The sequence below is a fragment of the Condylura cristata genome, unplaced genomic scaffold (genome assembly GCF_000260355.1).
Source record: "Condylura cristata isolate star-nosed mole 26May11 unplaced genomic scaffold, ConCri1.0 scaffold00040, whole genome shotgun sequence".
NCBI lineage: Eukaryota > Metazoa > Chordata > Mammalia > Eulipotyphla > Talpidae > Condylura > Condylura cristata.
Genome location: NW_004567141.1, coordinates 4,742,407 through 4,769,107, shown reverse-complemented (window position 1 = coordinate 4,769,107; position 26,701 = coordinate 4,742,407). Strand labels below are relative to the sequence as shown.

At 35.1% G+C, this 26,701-nt stretch overlaps 1 protein-coding gene across 1 annotated transcript in view; it reads left to right on the top strand.

The window, feature by feature from the left end:
• ASH1L (ash1 (absent, small, or homeotic)-like (Drosophila)) overlaps window positions 1-26,701 on the top strand; it is a 170,983-nt gene that overhangs the window by 34,514 nt on the left and 109,768 nt on the right. The gene's annotated exons all lie outside the window — the stretch shown is intronic.

Genomic DNA, 26,701 nt, shown 5'->3' with positions numbered 1-26,701 from the left:
GAAGAGGCCTTTGGAGGCAAAGTAAATAGTAAAGGGCAAAGACACACTTAGTATGTCTCCCACTTTTTATCACTTGTGCTCTAAAACAAAAATTTGACAGTCCTTTAAGTGAAGATAAACAAAAAACCTTGACGGACAAGCAGGGTACATAGCTAATTAACTTTTGTGTTACACACAGAAACTTTTCTTGTCTCTTCTCTGTTTTAAGTTTAAAAATGGGTTGTTTCAGGTTTTTAAATTGTGCTGTGTATAGTGTTGCTTTTAATTAATAATTTTAAAGTTTTAATTAAAAATTGCATGAGCTTACTTATTTCCTCTTAGAATTGTTCCTTTGTTTTTAAAGTCTTGTGGTCCTACTTGATATTAGTTTCCTCTTAGAAAAAGGGAACATTTTAAAATTAAAATTGCTTTTTAAGAAAGTTTTTCTATTTGACAAATCTTGTAGTTAAATTTCTTGTAGTAGGAACCCTATTATTTATAATTAATGATAAGTCATATCTATTTTTTAAAGTAGTATTTCTTTTTCTTTTTTTAAAAGATTTATTTATTCATACAGAACTGCTGGGGTACAAGCCAGAGGTGCAGAGGCAGTGAGAGGATTCACCATAGACAGTGGGAAGCAGAACAGGCAGATTGATGAAGCACACTGCTGAGGGGGGCAGTGGGTGGGTCAAGAGAGGTCTTCCATGTCATGTCACTCTGGGGGGGGTGGTAATGATCAAATTAGCACCAAAGCTGTTGTGGCCAGCCTAACCTGTGCCACCAGGGAGGGCCAAAATCCTATCATTTTTAAATTCTATGATTTTTATTTTACAAAATTGTTAATAGTGAGCTACTCTGTTCGTCATGCAGAAATGAAAGTCAAGCAAAAATAATAGCGGGGCAGATTTATAGAACATCTTGAGCACAAAACTGCAACAGCAGGTGGCATTAGAGTTCAGCTTTAAGGATGAGTTGCAAGAATTTAACTATTAAAGGGGGGAAGGAGAAGTGACATGTATTGGGGGCTTAGGGTACAATTGGCAAGGCTTAGCATGACCTTTGAGTAGTGTTGGTTTACTTAAATATTACAGGTATTAATATGTATAGGTTTTATTAACCAGCTTGATTTCAGTTTAGAATTCTCTACTAGAAAGATCAGGAAACTTTCTATAACTAGTATCTCCTACTCCCCTTCTAAACTAAAAGGTGGGAAAATATGAGAATGTCATTCAGGCTCTATTTAATAACCTTTGCTTTTTTGTTATAAATGCACTAATAATTGCTTAACTTCAGGAGTTAAGAGTGGTCTATAGTATTGGGTAAAGACCACCCAGGGAAATGGAGGGTATTTTACATATTAACTGTGGCTTTCTTGGAGTCCTTTAACATAAATATGCATCTTTATTCCGGTTGGGTTTAGGGTATTGCTAAAACTTCAGTTTCTCCAAAATCTGTTCTCTAGATGGAGAGAGTACACATTACCAAAATAAGACATCATTAATTATTATTAAATTCACTTTTTAAAAAATTCAGTATTTAAACAGATTCTAAAGTATTAAATTTGGTCTTTTTCTACTCTTAGCTTTTTAACAGCCAATTCTTAATATACTTTGTGTATTTTACCTTCATTTTGAGAAAACATTTCAAGTCAAGTATACAAGTTTGCAGTGCAAAGTTTTGCAGCTATATGAGCGAGTCAGATTTAGGGAAGTTCTCAAAAGCATTTTGACATAAATGCACAGATAACATACACTAGAGTATCTTAACTCTTTTTAGTCAAATTATGTTGAATTACTAACATCTGAGCGTATATGTGAAAGCATAAAGATGGTCTTTACAGTTGTAGGACTCAGGAGTAGCTTTCTTAGTAAAAACAAATGAAGTAAGATTGCCCCTTTATGGTTTTTTTTTTTTTTTTTCCCAAATTGCCTAGTGACTTTCCTGTAGTTCCTTGTCTAGTCCTTGATTGTATAGGCAGAGGCTATAGAAGATTGCTAAGGGAATTACAGATACAGGCCAAAGGCAGGAGAGCTTGGTAACTTCTCATTTTAACTTCTTCATTGTGACAGGAATTATACAACAAGCAGAGCTTGAAATTCTCCTCAGCTCCATTAAAAAAAAAAAGTGACATTTCTTCCTTTGTTTTAACCTCAAAAAGTAAGTTATGATAAAAATGAAAATTTAGAAAAGTTAACTTAAGATCACCGAATTCCTAATCAAAAGGAAAAAGATTTTTAAAAAGTTTCCTTATGCACCAGAAAAAAAGGAGGGAAGGAGGTGAGTGGGTGGGAAGACTCCACCAATTAAATGTAAACTAATTCTGTGAAATATTCTGGAATCCTACCAGGCAGGCAGAGTTTAGTTACTCTGTTACAGGGCAGGGAGAGAGGGGCATCCCTGAACCTCCAAGCCCCCTACTCTAAATAGGTTCTGCCACCCACCACATCAAGAGAAAACATATATGACCTTTAATGGAAAGGAACTTGAATACAGTGAGTGTGCAATACAGAAAAGACAAAGAATGTAGTTTCTAAATCAGACACCCAAAGTTACCCATCCCCTCATGGATAAAAGTCTACCCAGAAGGGATTTGTCTAAAGCAAGGCCTGAAAGCCCACCACAAGTCTAAAACACCTTCCAGCCAGGGACCCATGAAAAAGGATCAGAAATTTCCAGACAAGTCTGGGAGGAAAAGAGCAAAATCAAAATCAAGATAAATGCTGCCATAGTTGACCTCCCCATGGGTCTCTCACTCACATCTGTCTAAACCAGTCCAGGCCCAAAAAGAAGCAGGCAGTTTCTTCACAAGTCTCGCTGCTCCATCTGCCTTCCTCAGATCTCTTTCTGGCTCCATCCTGCTTCCTTCCTCTTCAGACTTATCTCCAGATTCCTCTTTTCTCTCCTCAGCTCCCCCCTCCTTTTGGGTAGGGCAGGGAACCTGGAACCTCCCCTTTTCCTGTGGACCACCCTGTTATATAACCTCTATGCTTAGATTGCATGCATTTCTCTGATTTTAACATATCACATACTATTGTAATTCTTTTCTTTTGTCTTTTATTAGTGAATGTCCTAAGTATTGGCTTTTACCTTTACCCCTGTGAGCTGTCACTGTAGTACACCCACTACCAAAGCACCCACTGTCCACCATCACTGTCCATTCTCCTCTCTCCCAACATTGTTCTCATCCCTCTCTCTGGGTGCCTCAGTTCTGTGCTCAGCTTTCAAAGGTTAGTTTTTAAGTTTGACTTCTTCCAACTCTTTTTTTTTTTTAATTTGGTTTCTATGTATTTCACATATAAGTGACATCTTCCAGTATTTCAGAATATGCTTTAAAAATGGCTTAATAAGATTGTGAATTGTAGAATAAGATCTGTATGTGCAAAACAAATAAAACCACCAAAAGTATAATCCTTAAAATAATAGCTTAGGGATAAGGGCTTGTTTCAACAGCTAAGATGGTGCTTTTGCATATAGTTTTATAACTAAACTACTCCTAAATATTTGCTTTTGTTTTCTAGAAGTCTATGTATTAAAACTTACAGGTTTATTTAAAACAGTCTGTAGTTTGCTGTTTTTAAGAAATTACTGTGATAGAAATGCTACTACTTGTGAGTGTTCTGAATTTCCTGGTAAAGGACAAATTCAGTGAATACCCTTGGTAAGCACATTCATCTTATAATAGGTCAACCAAAAAGTTTTCTTTACAACACAGTGGTAAACTAAGCTGTTCATAGTATCTCTGTTGTCTATAGCAACCCCACATTAGTCTCTTGCCTTAAGAAACCAGTTTTATATGTCACACACCTTTGAAAGCATTTAATACAGCTTAGTGACTCATTCAGGAAAAAAGTGTTATCAGGTGAAACCTTTGTTATCCACACAATGAGGTATTATGGTTATCCCTGTGCCTTTTTTTCAAAGCAAATTCCCTGTGAATTTATACTCTTCACCTCTCATCAGAGATTTTGAGACTTGCTCTGCAGGAGAAGATAGTAATTTTCTCTCTATGTTCTGTTGGTTGAATGCCACCTGAGTGTTGTCATTCTTATACCAGTTTATGAAAAAGATCCACAATGTAAGTCCATGTTATCCCAATGCTATCTGTCCACTCCCATGTTCTTGGTGACATTTATTTAAGCAAGAAGACCTCAGGTATTTCCTGGTTCTTCTTTGAATAGAGTGTTACTGTTTTATCTCCATATTGATTATTTATTTTGGAAATTGCTTGAGCTAGAGTTGTTTTGTAGTAGGGGACAGTTGGCACAGAGCCCTGTTTCTCCATGGCAGTAGCTATTATGTGAATTGTCCTGGGTCTTTATATTTTAGTAAAGCCTTTTTTCCTCCCGCTACTTACTCAACATATAGCTGGGGTGGGGGTGGGGGGGCAGCCATGCCCAAACCTAAATCATGGAGGCAAAATAAGCTGCCATTCTTTCTCCAAAATAATATTTATGTGGAAGCATATACTCCCATAAATTATGGGAAAAAGCAGACCCCTTATTGTTATTGTAAGCCTCTGCTATAAATATACCAGGAAGATTAAAACTACCATAATTAGTTTCAACAAGTGTGTCCTCAATTCTTGCTTTCATTTTCTAGTAGAAACTTTTAATCTGTTAGAAAAAGCTGCATTGAGCTGATTGAGCAATTCACTTTCTCTAAAACTGTAGAGTATTAGGGATATCTATTTGAATCTATTTTGTGGTTTGTATTAATGGTGTACATAATGAGGTATGGTGAATGTGAGTATTTCTCATTTCATTGTTGATATTGCTAATGGAAAAAGTCATTATTGAACTAAATTGATAGAAGGCATAGCTTTCTTAGTCCCAAAGAATTAAGCCCAAAATAACACACCAACATGCTAATTCACATTCTTTTAATGACTTTCTGTTCATATATTTTATTTCATTTTAATGACTGTAAATCACCCGAGAGACCCTCACATACAGACTGTTCCATAAATGCACATTGCTAATTAATTTTGAAATACAGCTGCATAGAAGTGAAGACATGGAGATTTCAGAATTAGAGGCTTTGTAAGATGTGATATCAAACCCCAGGGCATTTATGGAGAAACTTAATATGGACGAAAGGTGAAATACATGATAAAAGAGAAATTGTTTCCTTCTGCCTTCACTTTTTGAGAGTCAGACTCATGGGTATATGGTTCTAAGTTGTAGTCTTTGCCTGACTAGTCAGGTATAGATTTGGGAAGAGAAATCTGAGAGAAAGATTACAGGTTAAATTAGGTGTGTGCAGTGTTAGTGAGTTTTCTCTCCAGGAGTAAAATAGGTATACAGAAAAATCTGACTAATTCATTGGCATCTTATGGTTTGTTCCTTAAGTTATATATAACAAGAAGAGCTCTTTAATATAACTTTGACACATCACATAATTTTCATATGGTTATTCTTTTTGATTACCATAATCTCTGAAGGAATTAAAACTTCCTCTAGTAATATGTTTTGAGTAACTATTGATAATGGGGTACAAAATAGTATAATGAAAATGAGTATATTGGACCTACACCTGGAATACAGAGTTCAAATGTAGCATCTAGTAAGTAGTGATCCTCTTTTGAAAAGAAAAAATTTTTTAAATAATAGTTTATGTCATTTTGTGCATTTTTCCATCTCAGTTGTAATGGGCTACCCATCACCAAATCACCCGTGTGCCATCACCATAGTTCAGTACATTTCCCCTCCCCGCACTGTGCTTGATACCATTCCCCACTCCACCCCCATAAAATGCCTCTGCTATATAGCTGTTCATTATTATTATTTTTTTTTCCTTACCTGGTCTGTTATACTCCTGCTATGAGTGAAACCATCCGGTATTTTTCCTTTTCTTTCTGGCTTATTTCACTAAGCGTGATCTCTTCCAGCTCCATCCATGTTGCTGCAAAAGGCATGTGTTTATTTTTTGGTTGCTGAATAATATTCCATTGTGTGTATGCACTACTTCTTTTTAATCCAATCATCCACTTTTGGGCATTTGGGTTGTTTCCATGTCTTTCCAATTGTAAATAAAGCAGCAATAAACATGGGGGTGCAGGTATCTTTTGAATCAGTGCTTTTTGTGCCTTTTGGGTAGATACCTAGGAGTGCGGTTGCTGAATCATATAGAAGCTCTGTTTTTAGTAGTTTGAGGACCCTCCAAACGGTTTTCCATAATGGTTGTACTAGTTTGCATTCCCACCAGCAGTGCAGGAGAGTTCCTTTTTCTCCACATCCTCGCCAACATTTGTTGTTGCTAGTTGTTTGAAGATGTGCCATTCTCACTGGAGTGAGGTGGTATCTCATCGTGGTTTTAATTTGCATCTCCCTTATTACAAGTGATGTTGAACATTTGTTTTATATGCTTGTCGGCCATCTGCATTTCTTCTTTGGAGAAGTGTCTTTTTTAGCTCTTCTACCCATTTTTTGATGGGGTTGTTTATTTTTGTTGAGTTTGATCAGTTCTTTGTATATCTTTGTGATCAATCCTTTATCTCTAGTTTTGTGTGAGAAATTTTTTCCCATTCAGTCTGTTTGTTTTTTGTAATGTCTCTTCAACTTGATGTAGTCCCATCTATTTATCCTTGCCTTCACTATCATTGCATTGGGTGCTCTATCTTCAAAGATGTTACTGAAGTGTATGTTGTGTAGTGCTTTGCCGATCTTTGCTTCCAGGTATTTTATGGTTTCTGTTCTTATGTCTAGGTCTTTAATCCACTTCAAGTTGATTTTTGTGTATGGTACGGTGTGAGGTAGTGATCTAGTTTCATTTTTTTTGCATGTAGCTTCCCAGTTTTACCAGTACCATTTGTTGAACAAACTTTCTTTGTTCCATTGTATCTTCTTTGCTTCTTTGTCAAAGATTAGCTGCATAAACCTGTGGGTTTATATCTGGATTTTCTATTCAAATCCACTGGTCTGTGTGTCTGTTCTTGTTCTAGTACCATGCAGTTTTTTATTATTATGGCATTGTAGTATAGCTTGAAGTCTTCTTAGTCATGAGAGTTGAAAAGAAAATATTTGATTATTTTTCTATTAAAATGCTTGACTTAATTATATGTGTAATTTTTTAAAGGATTTATTTTTGTATGTATATTAAAAACTGGGGTACAGACCAGAGGTGCAGGGGGATGAGAGGATTCCCTAAGACAGTGGAAAGCAGAACAAGCAATCTACTGAAATATACTGCTGAGAGGAGCAGTGAGCAAGACAGGAGAGGTATGCTGTACAAGTGAACCTGCTCCCTGGCTGGGTATTGAACTTGTGCTGCAGTGACTGTGCTGTGCTTTAATACCTTACGCCAACAGGGAGGGCCCTATATGTGTAATTTTTTTTAAGGAATTTCCACTTGCACTCCTATCCCACCCCATACCTTGAATTGTAAGATGTTTTGATTATTTGCTACAAACTCTAAAGCAACAGATATAAAAATTAAAATACAATTAAAATACGTTTTCTGAATATAAGCAGGCTTAAAAATCTTGCCTTACAAATATTTCTAATTTCTGGTGTAATTTTGTAACATGCTTAATACAGTTGTTTATCTATAAATCTTTCTGTGTACTTCTTTAGGGGTGGTTCTAGAGTTTGCAATATGCATTTACAACAAACACTACAAAACCAATTTCAAAGGTGTATCATGGATGTCATAATAACAAAATAATTAAGTTTCTTTTTCCCTTGTTTCCTTGTATCATTGTTGTAATTCATTTATCAGTAAGGAGATACATACCATGTATAATCAAATACATTGTTGCTATATATTTTTTATGTTTTATTTCTTTATCAGTTGTGGTCCCCATAGAATTCTACCACCACTTTACCCATCCACCATCACCTTAGTGCTTTGTGCTCTTGTCACCCATGTTTTGAATCCTCTCATTTCCCCGATGCAGAATGTCTCAGACAATTTATAGTTGTCTGGTTGTTTTTGTTTTGTTATGTTGTGTTTTGTTGTTGTTGTTATTCTATTTTTCACTGATCCCTTATTTTGTTCCCCTATTTCCTCCTGTAAGTGAAATCATCCAACATTTTTCTTCAGTGAGCATAACCCCTCTAGCTCCATCCATGTTGTTGCCGTGAATGGCTTTAAATTATCCTTTTATGGGTGTGACTAGTATTCCACTGTGTACATGTACCACATTTTTTTGATCTAGTCATCCAGTTACTATATTATTTTGAACAAATTTATCTGCTAGATCAGTTAATAAGAAAAATGTTTTTATTTTATCTTCACTTTTTCCTTCTCTAGTGGTCTATCTTCATGTAGACAAAGGTTTCTGACCAGTATAATTTTTCTTCTCTTTAAAGTACTTTTTACATTTCTTTTTTTTAAAGATTTATTTTATATGCATACAAGAACTAGGGTGTAGGCCAGAGGTGGGGTGGGGGCGTGAGAGGATTCATCAATGACAGAGTGGGGAGCAGAACAGACAGATCCACTGAAATATACTGTGGGGAGCAGTGGTTGAGACAGGATAAGTCTGCTGTGCCCTGTGGGTTAGTTCTCTGCCTGGGAATAGGGATTGAACTCATGCCAGGAGATAGCAGGGAGGCCCAACTTTTTACCTTTCTTGCAGTTCACTTCTACTAGCAACATATTACCTCACTTTTTGTTGCATCATTTAATAGTATATAGTATTTCAGGTTTGTGTTTTTTTCCTTTTAGTACTTAAGATATTTCACTTTACTCTCATATGCATGATATCTGAGAAAATGTGCAGTTTTTACCTTTGTTTCTTGTGTGTTTTTTTTCTCTGCTCCTTTTCAGCGTTTTTGCTTATCTTTGCAAGAAAAAAAACTTTGATTTATTGTTATTTGAAAATGAAAGGTATAGGTTTGGTTTGGTTTGGTTTTTGTACTTATCTTGCTTCATTTTCTCTGAGCTTTAAGGATCATTGGGTTTGGTTTCTGGCATTAATTTGGGGGAATTCTCAGTCATTGTTTTAAGTATTTCTTCTGTTCCTCTCTTTTCCCTTATATGTATGTCACACAGTTTTTTCCCTCATATTTCTTGGATATATTCTCATTTGTTTGGGTTGGTGTTACGGGACAAAAGGGTTTAAAAACTTTGACCAGGTCAGAACCTCTCACTTATTTAGGGTCTGGCCCCCCACTGCCACAAATGCAAATAAAATGGTCTTTGGTATGAAAAAAAATAAACTTGTTTTAAAGCTTGGATTAGAAGGAGTGGGAGTGGTGTTGCAGGGGAGGCTGGAGAAGGTCCAGCTAACAATGGATGGTTCCAGGTGGAGTTGTACAAGCTATATGAACTTGACAGGATATGGTAGAAGTCTGCAACTGTTGAGGTCAGGGACATTGCCTCCCCTGGGCCCTACCCAAATGGGGTGGCTGCCTTTCTCAACAGCCTCAACAAAAAAGACTACCTTACTCCCTTTGACAGATTTTTTTCCTTTTCTTTTAAAATTTATTTATTTATGCATACAGAACTGGGGTACAGGCCAGAACTGGGGTACAGGGTGGTAGTGGGGTGAGAGGATTCACCAGTGACAGAGTGGGGAACAGAACAGGGCCGTTGGCTGAAATACACTGCTGAGGGGAGCAGCCGGTGGGTCAGGAGAGGTCTGCTGCACCATGTGGGTCTTCACCTCCCTTACTCAGGAGCAAACTCATGCTGAGGTGGCTGCCAATAGTTTCAAAGTGCTATTGTGCCTTTGTGCCACCAGGGAGGCCCTCCCTTTGAAAGCTTATAAAGAAAAAGCAGGCCCTCCCTGGTGGCCCAGTGGGTTAAGGCACAGCACTACAAGCTAGTAGCAGCCCCTTTAGTGTGAACTCAATCTCTGGCCCTGGAGTTGATCCAGATGGTGTGGCAGACCTCTCCTGACTGGCCTGCTGCTCCCCTCAGCAGTGTACTTTGTGATCTGCCTGTTCTATTCCTGACTCTGTCTCTGGTGAATCCTCTCACCACCTCTGGCCTCTACCCCAGTTCTGTATGCATAAGTAAATAAACTTTAAAGAAAAAAGAAAGAGCGGTTAATTAGCCTTGCCCCTTTGTCAGCACTACTGCCCTCTCTCTGGATATGTAGAGTAGAGTTTAAACTAGGGCTCTGCACGGGTTTCTGTACTGAATAGTGTGGATGTCAGGTATTAGGTTTGGATGTTTTTCTATACCTGTGTGCTCCAACAAGGCAGTTTTCCATTCTCTTTGTCTGCTTTTCAGTTTTCTCCAATTATTGTGATAACCTGAAACTCAAGATTCTTCACCCATATTTTGTTGGTTAATAAGCCCATCAGCAGCATTCTTCATTTCTGTTACAGTTTTTTATTTCTAGCTTTATTTTTGGTTCATTCTTAGAATTTCTACCCTTGGAGCTTTTAGCATACTTAGCAGTTATTTTAAACTTTTGGTCTGGTAATTCTACCTTTATTGCTATGTGAGAGTCTGGCTTTAATACTTTTAACTTTCCAGACCTTTGGGTCATTTTTTCTTGATAACTGGGCATATGTACTAAGAAAAAGGAACTGTGAATAGACCTTTAATGAAGTGAAAGTAGGTTGGGGGAATGGAAAGTATTCATTAGTCCTGTGATTGGGTCTCAGATCCTGTTCCTCTATACTGAAATACACAAGATGATAAAATATCTGTGAGTTGTCATGAAATAAATGATAGGAACTTTATAGTAGCTGTCATGTAAAAAATATACTGCATATTCTTCAGGCACATCACTATTTAACTGTGTAATCTTTCAATAAACAACATACTTTCAGTTAAGTTTCCCTAGTTCACTATTGTTATCTATAGAATAACATCAAATCTTTCTCTTGGACAAGAACTCATTATTAATATGGAATGCGGCTGGCCCTTCCATTTTGTAATTTCACATACAAGTAAATTTCAAAATCTCTCGTATAACAAGAATGATGACAAATACTAACTGTATTTCTGCTTACTGATTTTGTAACTGAAATTCTGTGCTTGGTTCTTTAAACATATAAGTGAGGATTCGAACAAAATATCCTGGCCTTAGGATGTCTTACATCATGAAGCATCTACTATGTTTGTTGTCAGTATCAGTTTAACAAAAGTTTATTTTCACTTGTTTGCTGACTTTCTAGATTTAAATTTTTTTCTCCTGATTAGATTTATTCTATTGTTTAGGCTAGTGAGAGATGTGCCTACCTATCAGCAAGAAAATTAAAGCAGAAGTATAATTTTATTTATCATCTCACGCTGTTAAAATATGCATGCTGGCCCTCCCTGGTGACATAGCGGGTTAAAACACAGCACTAAGAATCTTAAGCCACTTCCGCATGAGTTCGATTCCCGCCGCCCTGGAAGAGATCCACATGGCGAGGCAGACCTCTCCTGACCCGCCCGCTGCTCCCCTCAGCAGTGTACTTCGTGGATCTGCCTGTTCTGCTCCCCGCTCTGTCTCTGGTGAATTCTCTCACTCTCCGCATCTCTCAGTTCTATGTGAATAAATAAATCTTTTTTTAAAAAATGCATGCTTTTCACATTTCTAAGCTTTTGATTTATAAGATACTGAACTAGCATATTTAATATAACATTAACATTTAGTTCACTACATAATAATATTTAGTAGGAAGCTTATCAGTAAAAATACCTTCGGAATCTTTGTAACTCAAACAGATCTCAAATTTCTTACCAGCTACTGCAAATAATCAGCACTCTAGCAACACTTTGAAAAGTTTATTCAAATTTTAGATCTCAGAATCATATCAATAATGGCATCTTTAAGCATTTAATTTGTATGTATGTATGTTTTTAGATTTTTTTTCTCTAATGTTTTTTTTAATATTTTTTTATGTCTGGCTCAAAGATAATTTGTTACAGAAAAAAGTGTTTTTTTTATAATTATTCTTGTGAAATTTTGAACTAAGTTGACATTTACATTAATTTCCATGAAATGCGGCGAATTCCCATGTAGAACTTTTTCTTGAAATGTTGTCTCTGAGCTGCCTTCCTTTTCTTACAGGAATTAATATTATAGATTAAGGATCCACCTATATGTCCTCATGTAATCTTTAAAGCCTATCTTAAAGACCATGTCTCCAAATATAATACTGTTACATTAAGGATTAAGACTTGAGCACATGAATTTTGGGGTTGCACAATTCAATCCATAATGATGGTACTCACAAAAATTGAGTATTCCGTAAGCTACCACAAAAATGTAAAAACGAGTCATATACTGTGATTACAGTGCAGTAACACTGGAAATTTCTAAATCAATAAAAGCAGTTTCTGAAAGTCTCTCAGAATTCCTGTGATTAATTAGTGAAATGATTTTTGTTTTTGAGGTAAGCTTATATTTAAAGGAAGCCACCATTAAAGATTAATGAAATGGAAAAGGACAAAAATAAATGGGAGAAACAGTTGAACTCAGTAGTTACCAAGAAAATAAAATAATCCTATTAGAATAGGAAACCTTATGGTAGAAATGAACTAGAAAACAAAAGCAGTTTGTTGAGCAGGGAAGGGGGGGTGTAAGATGAAGCATGTTATTTTATTTAGCAAGTCTAACCTAGAAATAAAAATAAAGGAGAAACGAGTATATAAAATAAGTAGTATTAAAGGGCAAATAATAGCAGATACAGTAGACATTGGAAGGAAGGTATGAGTAGCGCCTCCCTGAGGGTGAAAGGGGTTAAGACACAGCACTCTGAAATAGCTATCTGTAGCCACTGCAACATGAGTTCAGTCGCCAGCCAGAAAAACTAACCCAAATATCGCAGCTGACCTCTCCTGTCTCACCCGGTGCTCCCCTGAGCAGTGTATTTCAGTAAATCTACCTGTTCTGCTCCCCACTGTATCTCTGGTGAATCCTCTCACCCCCAGCTCTTATATGCATAAATAAAAGTAATTTTTTTTAAATAAAAGGAAGCTATGAGAAATTTACCTACTTAATGATATGTAGTTGTAGTTGTGAAAGTAATTATTTTAAAGAAAAAATAATTTCTTTAAATTGAAGACCAGAAGTCATAGAAAAGTTCAGTTAACAAATAATCATAAATATAATATTAGAGAACTTTCTCAAATAGCTATTACCCCATTTTCTGTTTCAAATGATTTTGTTTAATTCTGTAAAACCTTTAGAAAACATGGTAATCCCCAAATTAAATTTTTTCTGAGCATAAAAAAGAACACAAACATATTAGTTTAAAAACCTTTTATAAAGAGAACATATCAAAAAAGTGGCAGACCCCAGAAAATCTTACTTGAGTTTGCTGACTATGGCTAAAGCTAATTTTCACTTGCTTTTGAATATACATATACAAGGAGGACTGCATTCAGTTTTTTTTTTTTTTTTTTAAAGATTTATTTATTCATACAGAACTGGGGTACAGGCCAGAGATGCGGAGGGTGAGAGGATTCACCAGAGACAGAGTGGGGAGCAGAACAGGCAGATCGACGAAGTACACTGCTGAGGGGAGCAGCGGGCGGGTCAGGAGAGGTCTGCCACGCCATGTGGTCACCTCCGGGGCAGGCGGGAATCGAACTCATGCGGAAGCGGCTTTAGATTCTCAGTGCTGTGCTTTAACCCGCTGCGCCACCAGGGAGGGCCCTGCATTCAGTTTTTATATTGGTTATAGTATAAAGGCACATTATTCTGTTATTATACCTCTGTTTAAAAATAAACATCAATTTTAGTAATGATATCTTTTACAACATTAGTTCATAAGTCCTCTGGTGACTTCATGTTCGTCTCAAGGTTACAAATCAGTCTTTAAACTGACTTTGTTTTTGTTTTTTAAGTTATATTCATAAGGGCTTTTAAGTTCTATTCATAAGGGCACGTTTATTATAAAAAAGGGGAGAAGAATAAAGGGCTTTTATATAGATACAAGTGGACAGGAAGAGCTGCCCCCAAAAGTTACAGGTTTGCTGAGAGAGAGGCCTGCGTACGTAGTCAGACGGGCAGGAGACTGCTGCCCTGCAAAGGGTAGGAGTTGGCGAGAGGCGCCCCTGCGTAGGCACAAGTGGGCAGAAGGGCTACTGCCTCTTTGGAACTATGAAATCTCTAAATGTCATAACAGTCTTTTGCCTGTCTTAGCAAAAAGATTTAATCATATCTTAGCAAGATTTGCTTTTTATTTTATGGAAACAAGTTGTAAATAGTTTATCTTTTTTTTTTGCACTTATCTTTATGGAATGTTGTGATAGTTCTGAGCTTATTTTCAAAGTTTTTAGTTGTAAAACTGGCATAAAATCAAATTACCTTTTAAAAGTTTTACACATTCAGTTCTGTGTTAATTAAGCACATTTCCATTGTTCTGAAACCATCATCAACATTCATCTACAAAAATTTTCATCTTCCCCAACTGAAATTCTGTACCTACTCATTATAGTGATTCTCTTCCATGTCAAAGCCCATGGAAATCTGCCCCTGTGAATCTTACTACTTTCGATATCACATGTAAATAGAGTAATATAGTGTTTGTCTTGTTTGTTGACTGACTTATTTCATTTAATATCATGTCCTGAAGGTTATTTCCTTTGATGGCTGAATAATATCCTATTATAGGTGTGTGCCATGTTTTTTTTTTTTTTTTTTTTTTTTTTCATTTATCTGTCAATAGATGTCAGTAGAGTTGCTTCCATATTTCGGTTATTTGTGAATTATGTTGTGTGATCATTGGTATACAAATACCTGTTCAAGTCCCCTTTTAGGGGGGCACTTGCAGATTTAACAGTCAAACTTTAAAAGTCTTTTTGGTGATAAATTGCTTTTAAAGTTGACATGGAAAAATAAGAGCAGCAAAGATGTTTCTGACAACAATAACATGTAGACTTGTTTGATAATAAAGTTAAAATAACTAGAGCATTGTAGGATAGACAGAAAATTAGTGACCCAGAATAGGATATCTTGTAATCGACCCAAGTATAGATGAGAATTTAAGGTAGCATTTCACAGCAGAGGATGAATGATGAAATGATATAGTAAATTCCATTAGAACTAGGTGAGTTCTTTACATTTTTACTATTCATGTGTGTGTAAAAGTGTATATGCTCCACAAGTATATTTTTGTAATTTTTTCACTGATATAATTCCTTTGAGAATACAAAGCTGCCTTTGTTTTTCACAGTAAAGAGACAACTTTTTTTTTTCCAGTTAAAAACTTTTCATATTTTTACTCCTGACACTACCACAGTTTATAGGCAGTAATATCTAAAACAGTAAAAAGTAAAAAAGCTGTAACAAATAAGAGACCTCACAATATACATCTGATTGATATTAAATTACATTTGTCACAGTTACCCAAAACTTGGGTTTCCTAATTAATTTGTTTCAGTCACATTAACTTTCCAGACTACAGATCATCTTCCTTCAGTGGCAGATTTTTTTAAAGTTCCGCTAATGAAATTTGAATGACTGTCTCAAATTTACCTGCAGCTTTCTGATGACTCCTTGCTTTCCCCCAGTAACTATAGTTCTTTTATATTTTCGGAACTTTCTACCATAGCCACCATTTTCCTGACCAGGGATTCATCATCACCACCAGCAAAACTGCCAGCCCTTTATGGATACATTGTTTAATTATTGTTTTGCACTATAATTTCCAGAATTATAGTTCCCATCACTATCATAGTTACCAGCCCAGATTTCCTCCACCATTGTAACTATCATTTGTGTCCTGATAACATCGACCACCTTGGTTTTGATGCCCTGGTCCACCACTGTTGCCTCCTGTACTACTATAACTAGGACCTCTGCAGTAGTTGCCATTGTCACATTCCAAATCCATTCTGTTACCTCCATAACTGCCTCTGCCTTGACCTCCATAGCCTCCTCTTCCACCAGTTTTTCCATAGATATCTATATTACTTACAAGTTGCCAGATCTATCTCCATGACCATTTTGTGACCCAAGAAATCCTTTTCACTTTACAATTATGCTCAATAATGTGGTATTTCTGAATAACTATTCTAGCTAACTATATTATAATAATTGAATGTTTCAAAAACAACCTCTTTTGTCCACTGCCTGTCTTCCACAACTCTGTGGTTTTAAGCTTGCCATACTTTTCAAAGTTGTCTCTCAAATTATATTCTTCAGGACCACGGACAAAAATCTGTTCACTCTTAGATGATCACCAGAGTTTTTTGTTTTTAAGATTTATTTATTTATTATTTCACACAGAACTTGGATACAAGCCAGAGGTGTAGGGGCGGTGAGAGGATTCACCAGAGACAGAGTGGGGAGCAGAATAGGCAGATCGACTGAGTATACTGCTGAGGGGAGCAGGAGAGGTTTGCCTCACGGTGTGGATCACCTCCAGGGCTGGGGATCGAACTTTCACTGAAGTGGCTGCGTCCAGCTTGCAATGCTGGGTCACCAGAGTTTTTGTTTTCACTAGGAACTCTTTACTTAGTGTGGTTGAAAACTCATTGCTGCATCCACTTCTTTAACAATCACAAAATCAAAACTCTTGAGCATTTTGTTTGGGGAGTTGGTTGTCCAATCAGCACACGATCTGTATGTGTGCCCCATTTTTAAAAATCATCTCTTAAAATTAACATCTGTGGCTCAGATCACCAATAGAGTTTACTCCACTGTTTTGGTTCCCTTAGATCATAACCTTTTATGTTTTGTTGCCCTTCTGTCTTCTAAAAGTAGAAATTATAAGGCATATAATCTGAATAGGCTATTTAATAAAGAGATGATTAGGCAGATGAGGGACTCTTACCAGTGACCCCTCACAAATGCTAAATTCCAACAAATACTTTTCATTTCTGCCTGATATGTCAGCAGCATTTTGACAGTTGTCACCTTTGGAAATACTTCTTTATTACTCTTTGTTACTTCATGCTTCTCAGTCTTTGTTCATCTGTTAGTCTTCCTGATTTTCTACTGTTCCTCTCTTTTATAGTCACAAGTAGAAATCTGCACATACATAACAACCAGAAGATAATATAATCTGGATATGTCAAGCAGTTTCAAGGCTTTAAATCTATATGACCTATCTTCCAAATTTGAATCTTCCTGTTTGGACATCTCTTTGGATGTTTAAAAGGCATTCCAGTCTAAATAGGTCCCAAACTGAAGTCCTGATAGTCTTATTTAATTTTCTTCCAATCACATGCATATACTCTCATCACTTCTGCTGTTTCTACTCTAGTCTATGTCACTATCATTTCTTGTCAGATAACTAGGACAGCTTGCTTAGCAAGACTCTATGCTATAACTATTATTTTATGAGCAAAGCAGTTAGAGGGAGGGAATATTTGAAGATGTAATGATATCCTTTTATTCTGCTTAAAACCTTTTAGCACTTTCCCATTTTATTCAGAGTAAAAGCACAAGACTTTATAATGTTCCAGAGGCCCTCCATAATCTAATCCTCTCTGAGAATTAGCTAGGATATACTATATCCTATACAATACATCCTATATTACTCTCCCCAGACAGTGGCTCAAATCTTGCCACATTAAGTGTTCTTGATGATCCTGTTAATAACGTTCTCACTTTAAGTCTTTGCTCCCATGTTTTATCAGATCAGTGAGACTTAATCCAGTCATCCCTGTTTTGTAAAGTGTTTCTTGACATTAAACACTGTCAGTTGTATTCCCCATCCTTGTAACTGCCTCTGACAAATAATATTCTAATAATTGACTATTTGTCCTTTTGATTTAAATAATTTTTGAAGGAGGGGATACCACACTTCAACTAAGAGAATCATTTTTATAGTACAGAGGCCTTTTTCCCTTTTTTTCCTCACCTATTAAGTCATGAGTTCATAGAGCTTGGGTTCTAGCACTTCAGGCTCTTTCTATTGGTTCTCACAAAGTATGTTTCTCTGGATGGAATGGACGGAACTTCAGTTGAACCCAAATATTTTTTGTCTTTTACTTTTTTACCCCTAATAATTTTCTTTCATGCCTTTCAGAGAACTATCTCAGCTCTTAGAATGATATACTCCATAGAAACATTGTCTTGATAAGAATCTTACCCTGTACTTGTTTTATAATATAGCTGAATGCTGATTGATACTATAAATTCTTTCAATTTTGCCATGGTAATATTAGTGGAACTTTCCTTTTTGAATATTGCCCCTGATGCCTGTAATATAACCTTTCGTGTAAATGCCCATGTATGTAAGTAACCAAAGGAACAGCTTTATTTCTAGAGAATATATAGTGAGTACTCCTCTTCTTTCTCTCATTTTGGCAATATACTAGAAGATGTACATTCTTAACTAAAGGCTACTGTATTTGTCTTTCCCACTAAAATATAGACCCTGTGAGAGTAGGGTTTTTTGTCTTTGCTGTTTAATGTATCTCCACTAATGAGAAGGCATGCAATAAATACATGTAAAATGGAAGAATCAGGTCATGTATCTCTTTTGCTTATAACCTTTCTGCGGCTTCCCTTTGCTTGCACTGGGGAAAATCTGTCCCCTACTTCCTGTAGGACTGCTCTCTCCTTGACTACTCTAGCAGATCTGGATTCCTTGGCGTAGACTTTGTTTCCTCCTTTTGTTGTATTGTTGTTCAGTATTTATGTAGATCCCTTCTTCATTTTCTTTGGGTTTCTGCACCAGTGTAAATTTTCAAACAACCTATTTTAATATTCTATATCTTTTCTAATCCTTGTCTTTAGAAGAGATTGTTGTATGCTGTGATTTTTCTCTTTAACATGTTTTACCATATGGCATACTGAGTATTTTGTTATATTTTTATTGCTTTTACCTCTCTCATATGGTATAAGATGCAAATGAAACTATTTTTATCTAATATAACAGTTAAAAGAGTTTTGGCTGTAAAGTCACACTAGATGTAAATAAATAATGCCCCAGGACCCTGCCTGGTGGCACAACAGGCATAGTACTATGAAGCTAGCTAGCCAGCCACAGCTGTTTCAGCACGTGTTTGATTCCTGGCTGGGGGATGGAGGGAGACAGACGGACACCTATATGGTGTGGCAGACCTCTCCTGTCTCCACAGCTGCTCCCCTCAGCAGTCTATTTCATCAGTCGGCCTGTTCTGTTCCCCATTCTGTCTCCAGTGAATCCTCTCACCACCCCTGAATCTCTGGTTATATCCCAGTTATGTATGCATAAATAAATAAGTAAACCCATAAATAAATAAATCCCCAGTCACTTAACTGGTTAAGTGACCTTGAACAGATAATCTAATCTTTAAAATATTCTTTTTTAAGATTTGTTTAGTAGAAATAATAATAGTAACTGCATCATGTGTTTGTTGTAAGGTTGTAATGACAATATATGAGGTGCCTGGTAGTTTTCATATGCATGTGAATACAGATATAATTTTAATTTTTTTTCAAGTTAGAAAAAGAATAAAAAGTAGAAAGTAGCTGATTAATTTCGACAAACATGTAACTGAAGAGAAACAAAGAACTATTTTAAAAATTACGGGTTTTTCTAAATCAGAAATGATAAATTGTACAATTTAGAAAAATAATATGGTCCAAGATCTTGAATAGCTATTCCACTGCTGTTGAAAGACATACATGCCTCAAAATCATGTGATAATGCCTACAGCATTACAGGTAGAGATGAAATGTAAATAGAAATGTAAAAAATTATGTCTCTTTTGTGGTTAAATCCTGATAACGTTTGGTTTTCCATCATGTCTAGAACATTGACTTATGAAAAATAACTCAAGAAGCTTAAAGTGAAAATGTCAAGCAACTTTTCATATTCCCCATGGTCATCTTTATTGCCTTTGAAAAAATGTTAGTTACAAAATAACTGTAGGGGAAGCATCAACAGATGAATGTAGTAGACTTTGTAACTAAAGAACTGAAAATATTGGAAATATATGAAAGTTTATTTTTTTATTCTTACGCTTTTATTTCTGTCCTTGTACATTCTATTGAAGTACACTTTGCAGACATTATTTTAGTTTCAGGTGTACAACATAATAATTTAGTACTTCTACACATTGCAAAATGATTATCACAAGTCTGTTTACTATGTTTTCTTATAAGCTTTCTCAAGGTATCATTTTTCTCAGGGTATTATTGGACTTCTTCATTGTTGACCTAGTAGTTTGTTCAGTAGCATGTAGTATTGTCTCCACACATTTGTGAATTTTCAGGTTTTCTCTCAATTGATTTTGCATTTCATGCTACTATGGTGAGAAAAGCTGCTTATGATTTCAATTTTCTTGGATTTATTCAGTCTTGTTCTGTTACCTAAGGTATAGTCTATTGCAGATAATTTCATGAGCTCTTGAGAAGACTATATATTTTGCTTTTGTGTGGAATGTTCTGTATATATATCAAGTCCACCCGGTCCATGTTATTAAGGAGGGTATTTCTATATTGATTTTCTGTCTGGATGATCTGTCCGTGGATTAAAGTTGGGTATTAAAATGTATTATTCTGTTGCTGTCAATTTTTCCCTTTAGGTCTGTTGATATTTGCTTTATGGATCTTGTGGGTCTTTGTTAAGTGTATAAATATTTGCAGCTTTATATCCTCTTGTTGGATCTGTCCCTTTATTAATATATAAAGCCTCTTTGAAGGATTTTCAAATGTTTAAAATGGCCAAAAAGATAACCTTTTGATTAAAAGAAGTATATTTGAAAATGATTTACTTGGTGACAGCTGTAAAAATAAAAATACTTGAAATGAAAATTTACTGATTTTGTTGGAACAGTAAAGAAGACATGATAGTGAATTATCTAAAGACAGTTGTAAAAGTCATTTAAATTTTCAAGGCTTAGAAATATAACAATAGAACTTGTTAGCTTTATTGTTTATTTTCAAAATTATCACAATCAAAATTATTAGGTGTCATTATTTCTTCTACAATCATCATTACCTAACTGTATATTATCAGAAGTCATAAAGTATATTAGATAAAGATGTAGTGTTATGAAATCTGGATTTTTTTTTACTCATTTAAATATATCTTATTAGTATATATCTGTTCAGTGTTTATATTTTATATAACTTTTGACCCAATATGTCCAGCTTTAGTAATTTATCTGAGGAAATAATTACGGAACTAGACAAAGCTCTTAGTTTTTATTATCATCATTCTTATAGTAAATAGCTAGGAATTATTTTTAAAGCAGGCAGTAAAAAGTTGCTTTTATCAAACAAGGATATCACAGAGTCATTGAATTGATAGTTTAACACTTTGCACAGTAAGTTCTCTTTGTTTAAATTCATTGGGCTACAAAGCAACAAGCTTTGGGATTCTGTTTTTATAAACGCACATATGTGTATATGTTGATCTGTGATGAAATAACTAAAAAGAAATGTAAAATGGGTGATAGTAGTCATACTTTGTCTTCATTGTTTTTTTAATGAAAATACTTTTCATATTTGGATATAAAGCTATTTTCATGTCAAACGGTTGTATACCCAATAGGATATTTTGATATGTATATATTTTTTTACTTAGTAACATATACTCTCTAAAAAGTGACATTTCTGGCCCTCCCTGGTGGTGCAGCAGGTTAAAGTACAACACAACGAAGCTAGCTGCAGCTTTTTCAGCACATGTTCAGTCCCCCACCAGGGAAGTGACCCACATGGCTTGGCAGACCTTTCCTGTGTCACCTGCTGCTCTCCTCAGCAGTGTATTTCAGCCTCTCTGCCTTTTCTTTTCACCACTGTCTGTGGTGAATCCTCTCACTCCTCCTGCACCTCTGGCCTGTATCCCAGTTCTATATGCTTAAAGAAATAAATCCTTAAAAAATTTAAACAGTGACATTCTTACTACTGGTTATAATTTTAAAGGATTTTCAGAAGTGTAAGAAAATTATATCATTCTAGTACCATATGTTGCTTAAAACATTGATATTAACTTCATTCACAAATTATTTTGTCTAATGTCAAGATATGAAAGAAAAGACCTTTGAAACTAAAATGAAATCATCTGTGTATGTCTGTTTTGTTTATGTTTTTATACTATTTTAAATTATTTTTAGATTTTAGTTACTCAAAGATATTTCTGGCTAGGTGGAAAACTGAGTTTGAATGCAATTCTTTAACAGATTAGACAAAATTTTAAAAGTAACTTTAGAAAAGTATCATGCATATGAACCACATATTCATGATAGTATGTAATCATATCATTTTAAGAAGTAAATGTTACAAACAGTCTTGTACCCCTTTCCTGTTACTACCCTATATAATTTTCTTGATTCTTACTTTGGAATTGTTAGAGTCAATGGGCTAAATATTTTATTATTCAAAAATTAGTGCAAAACAGGCCCTCCCTGGTGCCACAAGTTAAAATTAAAGCCCAACACTGCCAACTAGCCACAGTTGCTTCAATGCGAGTTCAATCCCCATTGCCAGAGGTGATCCACATGTCAAGGCAGACCTTTCCTGACCCACCCACTTGCTCCCCAAGCAATGTACTCTGTCAGTCTGCTTGTTCTGCTCCTCACTCTGTCTCTGGTGAATCCACTCCCTGCCCCTGCACCTCTGGCCTGTACCCCAGTTCTATATGCATAAATAAATAAATCTGAAAAACAAACAAACAAAAAACCCTTAACCCATGTTTTTAAAAAAAGTAGGTCATATCAATATAAAAGTCAAGACTTCCAGCTTCTTGAACGATAGAAGATGTGGCACCAGAGTTCATCCTTTACTGTTCACTACTGTTCTCCCAGGGACTGCTCATGTTGTCACTACAGATGTTCCTGCCTTAATAATGTAATTTGTTATGCCTGTTTGTGAACTTAATATATATACACATACATATATATGGAGTTTTATAGTTTTATCTGTGTATTTTTTGTAAGTTACACTTTGTTTTGACTCTTCACTTGAAATTTGTAAAATTCATAAGACTATATGTGGTAAAGTTCAGACAGATTTTTAAGGGCAACATTTTAAATTAGAAGTAATACAACTTTAGCCACAATTTTAACATTTTTAAAGCAGTAAAACTTTTTAATTTTTAAAAAGTAAAAATACAGGAGAATGTTTAATAAGATGTGAAGAAGATGTAAAAATGTCTTTAATAATTATATGCTTGAATATATTTAGTTATGGATGAAACTGTCAAAAGAGTTGGTTGTTCTCCTGAACAAGATCGTAAACATGCAGTCTGAAAGAAAAGATAGTTCCCTCTATTTTGAGTTGACTATTGTCTAGATCATATTGTGTTTTCGTTGCCAGACTCAAAGAGGAATATTGACACAGTGAAACACATCCATTAGATGACTAAAAAGTGAAACTACTTTAGGATATTTTAGTTAAAAAGTATGAAAGCTATTTGGACAAGAGGAATTTGACTTACTTTTATTTAACTTGAGAAGGTTAGACTAGTAAATAAAATTTGCAGAAAAGCAGCTATAACTCTTAGGGAAAATTTTAAAACATAAATATGTTTCATGATGATAAACTTTTTTTTTTAAAATACTATAATGCGGTATCACTTTTATTTTGCTATAAATTACATAAAGCCTGCTCCTGCATCACTCAGACAAAAATCTTCTCAAGTCTCTTTCATCATAATATAGGGAATTTCTGCTGTAGTGCTTTACAGGATTTATCAGTCTCTAGTTTAAAAGAAGAGAAAAGTCAAACACACACACACAAAACAATTCAGAAATGCTTGTTTTGGATTATAAATCTTCTCTAAACATAATCAAAATAATTGATTAAGGGAGACATTGATGACTGATGTTATAATCTAATAGATGGGTTTTGATTATAATATAAACCAATTGGACTTCTTCAACAGAAAAATAGCACTCAAATCAATTTTGCCTATTGGTTTCCTTTATACTACATATGCAAGTACACAGCTTAGAAAAATTCATGATGATAACTTTCAAATAAATGTAGAGGGCCCCTCCCTGGTGGCACAACAGGTTCCAGCCTGGGAGGTGACTCATGGAGAAGCAGACCTCTCCTGTGATCATCAGCTTCTCCCCTCAGCAAGTACTTCTGTCATAAATTTTTAAAATAAAATAAATTATAAAAATAAAAAATATAAAGTGACTAGTATCCATCAACAGGATGGCCACCTTTCCAGTAACTTTGTTTCTCTGTTCCTGGTATTCTTTTTCCTCATTAACATAAAATAACATTATTTGAAGTTTTTTGACTGCTTTCATTATTCCTTATTTTGCTTTAATCTCAGTTTCTGAGAACCTATTGATGTTAGGTAAGGACTTTCTGTACTTGGGAATGATTCATTTTACAAAAATCCTGGTTTGTTTTAATGCAAATGCTGCTTGCATAAGGCCACAGTCTTGAGTGTTAGATGTCACAGTCTTGAATGTTAGGTGTGTTCATTGATTGATACTGGGTTTTCATTATTTTAGTAATTTCATTGGATAGAAGTAGGTGGTAAAATCATGTGTATGTTTTAATGATCATATATTTCTAATTCAAAGTTAAAATAAGAGTTTTCACTTCTTTGATTTTTATAATGTATTTTTACCCAAAATTTTATTTGTACAATATGTTCACATAATAACTTCTGTTGTATCTGGCTGTCATCTAGTTAGCTAGCTATTGTAACCATTAATACAATGCTTACTGGATTTAAGCTTTTTTATGGACATTCTTTTGTCTTCATAATATATAGATTACTGTGTTTAAAATAATTGAAAATAATTATTTTCCATATTAGTTAGGTATTCATTTGTTTTCAAAGGAATTGGAATATTTTTCTTTATGGTAGAGTTTTGTTTCTTAAATTTATGAAATACTTACTGCAAAATCATAGTCATAAAATAGATGGCCTAAATATTTAACTTCTAGATCTGATTCTTTCTGCATAGGTCATTATTTTAATAACTTTTTGGTTTATTGTGTATTCATACTTCTCCATTCCTCTCTAGTTACACAAAAATGTGGCATATTGTAGCTGCTATTCTTAATTTTTATTTTTTTATTTAACAATATAACTTGAAGATCATTCCAGAGCAGGATTTTGATATGGTTATCAGTAGGTTCTTGGAAATATCAACTTTACAAAATAGTGTGTAACAAACATTTTTTACCGTAGCTAATTGATAGAAATGAAATTCAATTCCTAGGTGTATTTCTGATCACAGAAATATCACCAAACTCCTAAAATACCCAGTATTTTTAATATTAAGCTGTTTTTTTTGGTGTTCATTCATTTTCCAACTTTTTCAAGTTCAGTATGCAGGTGACTAAAGTGTATTTGTCTTGGCAACTCAGAATACAAGGTGAAACCAGCACTGGGCAAGACATCATTCTTTTGTAGGTAGGGCACTGTGAGACTAATTTAGAAATGCCAGTTAACTGGACATGCGTATCTTTTGGATATGGGAGGAAACTGGAGTACCTGCAAAAGATCCTTCCATATAGGCATGGGCTGAGAATGTGCAAAACCACACAGGAAGTGACTGCAGTTGGGAGTTGAATTTTCCCCCCTCATTAATGATTAATGTTATAATGAAAAGACATTATTTGATGACCTCCTTTATCTCTCTCTTTTTAAAGATTTTCATAGCAATACTCCAGTGTACAGATATGTTTTGGTTTACTCATTCCCCTGTAGGTAATTATTTGGGTTATTTCAGGGTCAGATTGGATATTTAAGGGGCTAAAAAAACAGCTTTCTGCAGATGTACTTTTGCCAGCATACATGCAACAGATCCTAAAAAGGGGACTTTTTTGGTCATAGTTGTAATTAAGGACACATGGAATTTTTCTAAATACCAGTTTCCATTCTGTAGGTATTACTCCATTTGCATATAGTACATATTCACATATGCTTGAGTTGTTTCCTTTTTCTTTTCATGAATCAGTTTTACGTTGATTTGGTGATAAAACTCTACAAAATAGTACTTAGTGTGGTAATCCCCTAGCTTTACCAGTTTTTAGATTTTGCTAGATACTTTTATATCTAGCAATGACTATTCAAATTTTCCTTATGCCTGCAAGAAATGTTGGTAGTATTTTTATTGGGATCACATTAAATTTATGAACTTGCTTAGGGAAAATTGTCATTTTACATGTTTCTATCCACAAAGCACATGTCTTCACATTGGTTGAAGAGTTTCATTTGTATATCAGAGTTAAAAACTGTCAATTTTTCTTCAATTAAAAAAGATCTGCTGTAACATGAAAACAAAAATAACTCTGTTATCCAAAGATAAAGAAGTCTGTTGAGTGATATAATGATTCATTTGTAAAGTATATAGTAATGATTCATGTCTTAGATAACAATTTATATGAACGCCTTAAAAACTACTTCCAACTCTTGAATTTTATTTGAAGACAAAATCTAATGAAAATTTGAATGTACTTTATTATCTTCTCTATTTTTCCCACATTGAGAAAACTTCATTGTTCACTTAATACTATAGCTATAAATGAGAAAGCAGTCAGGAATTGACTCGTGGTGGTTTTCTTTTCTTTTCTTTCCCTTTTTAAGATTTTATTTATGCATAGAGAAATGGGGTACCGGCTAGAGGTGCTGGGGTGGTAAGTGGATTCACCAGAGACAGAGCAGGGAGCAGAAGAGGCAGATGGGCGAAGTACACTGCTGATGGGTGCAGCAGGGGATACAGGAGTTGCCTGCCATACCATGTGGGTCACCTCCCTGGCTGGGATCACACTTGTGCTGACGTGGCTGTGGTTAGCTTCAGCTAGCATCGTAGTGCTATGCTTTAACTCATTGGGCCACCAGGGCGGGCCCCCATATTGGTTTCAAATCATTGACATCAGTGAAAGAGGTAGACAATGAACCATTGTTTTAAAAGACCATGAGATAATACTTGCAGGATTTCACTTTGAAAAATATTACATTCATGTGCT